Source organism: Bubalus kerabau, chromosome 7 (assembly GCF_029407905.1).
Source record: "Bubalus kerabau isolate K-KA32 ecotype Philippines breed swamp buffalo chromosome 7, PCC_UOA_SB_1v2, whole genome shotgun sequence".
Taxonomy (NCBI): Eukaryota; Metazoa; Chordata; class Mammalia; order Artiodactyla; family Bovidae; genus Bubalus; species Bubalus kerabau.
In genome coordinates, this window is record NC_073630.1 from 47,678,337 (window position 1) to 47,684,478 (window position 6,142).

General features: G+C 44.0%; 1 protein-coding gene across 3 annotated transcripts in view; it reads right to left on the minus strand.

Annotated features, from left to right (window-relative positions):
* PPARGC1A (PPARG coactivator 1 alpha) overlaps window positions 1–6,142 on the minus strand; it is a 410,292-nt gene that overhangs the window by 164,948 nt on the left and 239,202 nt on the right. The gene's annotated exons all lie outside the window — the stretch shown is intronic.

The window sequence follows — 6,142 nt, forward strand, 5'->3', positions numbered from 1 at the left end:
GCAGTCTGGGAACTATCTCTTCGTCAGGCCCAGCAAGATGAAAGCAGGTTCTATTTTCATCGTGAGAGAGCTGCAGGGTGGAGGCACAAAGGCGAAATTCACTTTTCATGTCCATCAGGCAGAGCCCCTCACCAGCCAAAGCGGGGCTGGCTCCCACAGTCGCCAGAACGCCGTTCGCAGGGGCGCCGCGGCTTCTGCTGGAAGAATGGCGTCGTGCGGCCCCAAATCCAGGACGGCAGGATTTCCCAGCGCCCAGCTCAAGCTCAAAGTACCGAAAAATTCTCTCCGTCTGGCGTGCCAGCCACTTGACAGTAGAATAGTATTAGTAGCAGGAGCAGCAAAGGTACAGCGCAACTCAGACACACAAGAACGAAAAGAGGACACGGATAAAGCTGGCTCCAAAAGCAGAGGGGATTAGTTCTTTTTCTGATCTTCTTGGTTTTCTCCCCCCAGGGCTGATTGTGCCCTTAAAGCTTCAAGTCTGAGAGTAGTTTCAGTATATTTCTTTCCTGGTGGGGAGGTTAATTTTTTTTTTTAATATTAGGTATGTATGTCTAGATAGATGGATTTTGCTCTTATTAACTGATATTAGGTGGTATTTCTGAATATTCACATGGTACCTCTCATGTAAATATCTCCTTTCAACAGTCAAACTGAACCCAAGCAGCCCAGTTGTACACTCAGCCTCTGGCAGGTTAGTGCAAAATTAGATTTGTACTAATCAGCTCCTGGCTATTGAAGCATGTAATATACTAGATGTGACAATTCCCTGTCTTACGATATCTACTTTTTCCCCTGGAGGTTCCCTGGTGCTGGCTAACTGGGAGCAATCACCTCTTTGAGACAGTTCAGCATAATGAAGGGTCAGGTTGAAGCCCCATTAACAATGATGGCAACAATCCTACTAGCACTGATATGGAAAATGGTGGCTAATAATTATCGTGTGCCTACTACGTGTCAAACACAATACAAAATGCTTTGTGCGTGTGTGCTTAGTGGCTCAGGTGAGTCTGATTCTTTGCGACCCCATGGACTGTAGCCCGGCAGGCTTCTCTGTCCATCTGTCCATGGGGATTCTCCAGGCAAGAAAACTAGAGTGGGTTGCCATGCCCTCCTCCAGGGGATCTTCCCAACCCAGGAATCGAACCCAGGTCTCCTGCATTGCAGGAGGATTCTTTACCGTCTGAACCACCAGGGAAGCCCACTGCACCACCTGGGAAGCCCTAAATGCTTTACATAAATCATCTCATTTTACCTTCAAAATGGCCCTGTAAGGTAGATATAATTATTGTTGTTGCTGTTCAGTTGTTAAGTCATGTCTGAAGATATAATTATTATCACTGTTTAATAAATGGGGAAATGGAGACGTAAAGAATTTGATCAGTCTGCACAGGGTCACACTGTTGTAATCAGTAGAGCTGGAATTTGTAATCAGTAGAGCTGGGCAGTGTCACCCCAGAGCCCACACTCTGGTCCACATCTCAGATCTTATCCGCATCCTCCCCAGAGCCTCCTTACCACTCCTTAGTGCAGACAGGAAACAAAAGCCACTAAGTCAATAGAGGGCCATCAGATTTCAGACTTGAGATGTGGACACCAAACTCCTGTCTGGTCCAAAGAGCTGATATTCTCAGACTCCTGGGTCCAACCATCATAAGCCGGGCATGCAGCAGCCTGTTAGAGCAGCATAGTGGCTAGAAGCGACATAATTGCTGGTGTGGGAGGCAGAAGGTGGGCACAAGGGAAATTACATGTGTCTCTCTCTCCCCGCTGTGCTGGGCTCCATACTTGCTTCCTCTCCATCTCAGAAACTCAGCAGGACCTTGGGAGCCAAGTGGGGACAGGAGGGCCAGTTCTTCCTTGGTTATGACAAACCCTCGTGAACAGCCTTCTTATTTTGCCACTCAGCTTAAGTTTCCATTTGGGAGAGACCATTCTGTGTTCTCGTGCTTCCTGAATTCTTATCAGCCAAGAATGCAGCCACACTCGTCTCTGTCTGAGAAACCTCTACTGTGGAATAATCACGAATCTTTTATTCTTGAATTCATTCATCTATTCACCAAATATTTACCGAGTACTACTCTGTCCCAGGGAATCATGTGACTGAGATAAATGATTAATAACACACTATGGCTAACTTCAGAGGGGTCAGCGTCAATTAGAGAATACAAACTCTGGTCCCTTCCTTTAAAAATGCATATTACTACATTCTATAGAGTGCCGCTGTCTCCATGGGGAAGGGAGGAGGGGGAGGAAGGAGGCAAGAGGACAAGGTGATATTTATTAAGGAGCAACTCCTGAGTGACAGTCCCTGTCCTAGGTGCTTTATGCACATCTAATCTACTCCTTTCCCCAGTTCTGAGATGCAGGTACCCTAACCCCCTCTTTCATAGCCAACCGAGGTAAAGAGGGGTTCAAAACAGCTTTTCCCAAGACAATGAAGGCTTCACAGTTCCTATCTGGGAGGCCCTGAGAGGCTGGAATCCTCTTCCCTAGTCAGACTAGGGAACTCTCCAGGGCTTGTCTCCAAGTTGCATTTGCAGAGTGTGGTGCCCTGACTTTTACAGATAGCCCACATCCCAATGTCTCCAGGTCAGGCCTGTCTTATGCCAGAGTCCCTGAATAATCATTAATGAAGTCTTCACTTTTAAGTGTTCCATGTTGATGACAAATTACATGGGCATCCTGTTTTCACTTCAACTTTACTCTTTCTTTTAAAGAGAGAGAAACGTGTTGCTTTTATTATTTATTCTCTGGCTACATGAGCTCTTTACTGCTGCATGCAGGCTTTCACTATACGCGGCGAGTGGGGGCTGCTCTCTGGTTGTGGTGTGAGGGCCTCTCATTGCGGTGGCCTCTCTGTTGCAGAACACAGGCTCTAGGGTGCACAGGCTTCAGTACTTGCAGCACATGAGCTCAGTGGTTGTGGCACATGGGCTTAGTTACCCCGTGACATGCAGAGTCTTAGTTCCTAGACCAGGGGTCTAATCCATGTCCTCTGCATTGGCAAGAGGATTTTTAACCACTGGGCCACATGTAAAGTTCCTCAACTTTATTCTTATTTGAATTGGCTTGGAAAAGACTCGTGGAAATTGCTGGAATTAAATCTTCTCTTTCCCAAGCCAGCCCATTGGAGCACCCAAAGGCTCGATGACCAACCTGAGTGGAATTCTTCCCCAAATCATGAGACTCCAAATCCGGCAGTCTTCCCCCCAGCACACTTGCTTCCTATGCGAGTCACAGTGAGAGATGAACATGGAACCTAAATTCCAAACCACATTACTCTATTGACCGAAACTAGTTTTTCCTTTCATATTTCAAGTCATAAAGCAGATAGATTGCTGACTGGCATAGAATCAGTTCAATGAAGATCATTTCTGAATTAACTGCCTATTATTAGGAGGTCAGAATAAAAATCAACTAACAGACTAGTCAGGAACTCAAGGAGCCAACATACAAATGTGGACTAAGTACAGCGTCACTTATCCCACAAAAAGTCAACACAAGGTCTAATTTGTCAACCACGTATGGAATGATGTGCACCAAAGAAACAAAGATGACATTGTGACGCTTGCCACCACCGGCTCTCTCTGTACTGGGCTGTCCATTATGGAAGTCCCAAAGCACCGAGCTAAGCACTAAATTACGCACAGGTAGTGGCTGGATATAGGCTGCCAGCCGGCTTTCAGCAACATCCCCCATATGGCTAGGAACACTTGTGCCAGTTAATTAGCACTGGCATTAATCGAGAGAAGGAACATTGACCAGGACATCGAGGTTATCCTTAGACTATTTAAATATGTCATGTGATCATTCGTTCCATCTGTTATCAACATACCTCACACTTAATCCAGTAAATAAACTCCCTACCATTTTAAGCAAATGGATTCCATTTTGCCAGGCCTCTTTAGTCTTTGCAAATCTCGGGATGTTTTTCTCCCTAGAATCTATCATGTGAAGTGTCACATCCTGATGTGAATTCAAGGACAAGAGCCACCCCTCCCCCATCTGTGAAACCCTGGGGAAGGATCCATAAAGGGTGGGGGAATAAAATCAACCACATGCCATCACTCACTCAAATGCATATTTTTCACTTTGCAGCTACCCTACAAATCTGCCTTGTTTTCTTTCCATGCTCACAATTCTGCTGAAAGCACACAGAAAATAAAGCCCATTATTCAAATGAATTTCACCATGCACTAAAAATGTGACTGAGTTTAGAGGGAAACCCATTTTAAAAGTGCTCTCCTCTGAAATAGATGATGCCTAGCAAGGTATAAAACACTCAGGTCCTTAGAAAAGCAGATAGAAAATAGTTCAACCCCAAACACTTCATTGGCAAATTGACTCATCATATGTATAGACCCAAAGCAGATTTCCAGTCCACTTCCTAGGAGGGTACAGAGCCCATGCATTTTTAGGAACACTGATGAACATCTTTCCTGAGAAACTTATCTTTAAGAGTATGTTTCCTTGCCCTAAGTTCTATATTCAGTATATCATTAGTCTCTATCATTTCTTTATCTATCTTTTTCAAAGTCTTCATTCCTCTCCAACACTACCTTCAAAGTCGATTCTCATTAAATTGGTGAAAATGTACATCATTTGCCCACTGCGTGATATGGCTTTTTGGAAGAGGCCAAAACCTCCTCAAAACTATATAAGTATTGAGTATTGGTCAGATGAAAGTAAAAATAATGTCTGATCATGATGGATTTCAGTTCTGAGATGGAATAAAGAATAGAAAGCACTGGACCTGACTGAGGAAGAGCAGGGTTCAAATCCTGCTGCCTCCAGAATGCTGATCTTGGGAAAATTACTTGACCTCTGCTGGGTAACAAATGACCATAAGATCCATATTCTCTCCATATAACAGAGTGGGCATGAGACCCGTGTGATAATGGATATTGTCATTGCCACCTTACTCACTATGGACTTGGCATAGCGTGGTCATCAGGTTAGTTGCCTTCTCTACTGTTTCATATAAAAGGTATTACCTAATCTGCAATGTAGACTTAAGAAAAAGTATAGCTAACTCTTTCAGGTAGCTCAGTGTTATGGAGCAGACACTTACTGGTCTAATTTTACCCCAAGCACAGGGAAAATCCAAAAGTCATCTCAGGAGCCAATTAATCAGAAAGAGATAATTAAATTTTACACATTGGACTAAGTTTTAACTAGGACACTAGAGCTACCTTGAGGATTACGTAGTGTTTCTTGCTTTGGGGAAAATGAAATCTGTACAATTATACAATTGTTCAGCTCAACCAATACTTACTTATGATCTGCTTCATGCCAGATCTTACACACTCTGGGTACAGGTAGGAATCAGACCCTTTCCCTGACTTGGAAGGGCGTGTGGTCCAGGAGGCAAAGTCAAGCACACAGATATGATGTGATATATGCTATGTAAATGATGTCATAAAGGTACACAGAGAATTGGGGGTGGTTTCTTGTAAGGATGCCAGGTCTGAATTAAGATGAGTGAGAGATAGGTGAGTGACTCGAAACAGGAAGGGATGTCAGGCAGAGGGAAGAGCACCAACAAGGCCCTGCATGGAACTCTTGTGGGGAGCAAGATGCCTTTGTACTGGGAAATCAATATGAAAGAGAAGGCCTGGGACGTGAGGCTAGGGAGGACGACAAATAGATAACCTAAGAAGAGGAGAAATAGTGCCACACGACATCAAAGGATTCTTTACCATCCAACATCACACAGTTTTTCTTAAAATGAAGATCAAAACAGACAAGCAAAATGCATTCCCATTTGTAAAACCCTGGTTTACAATAGATTCCAAAGACATCTATTAGCCAAATAAGGAACAACGGGATACATACAAAGATGGAGACAATAGTCTCAGGCATGCTGAAAAGCTGACTTCCTTTGACGGAAGCTGACCTAAACAAGCAAAACAAAAATGGGAGAAAATAAAAACAAAAAACCTACCTTGGAGTTTGGAAGAAAAAACCCCAAACTTAGAAATCCCTCTGTAGCGTCCTCCATTTATTGACTAGCATAAGTGGCAGTCCCTCAGTCTAGAACCCATTCATGAAAAATAAATTCTGCCCCCCTCATCCTATCAGAAAAGCCTTCATTTCCAAGACAACGCTTCAGGAGGCTAACATTCCTACCCATTTATCA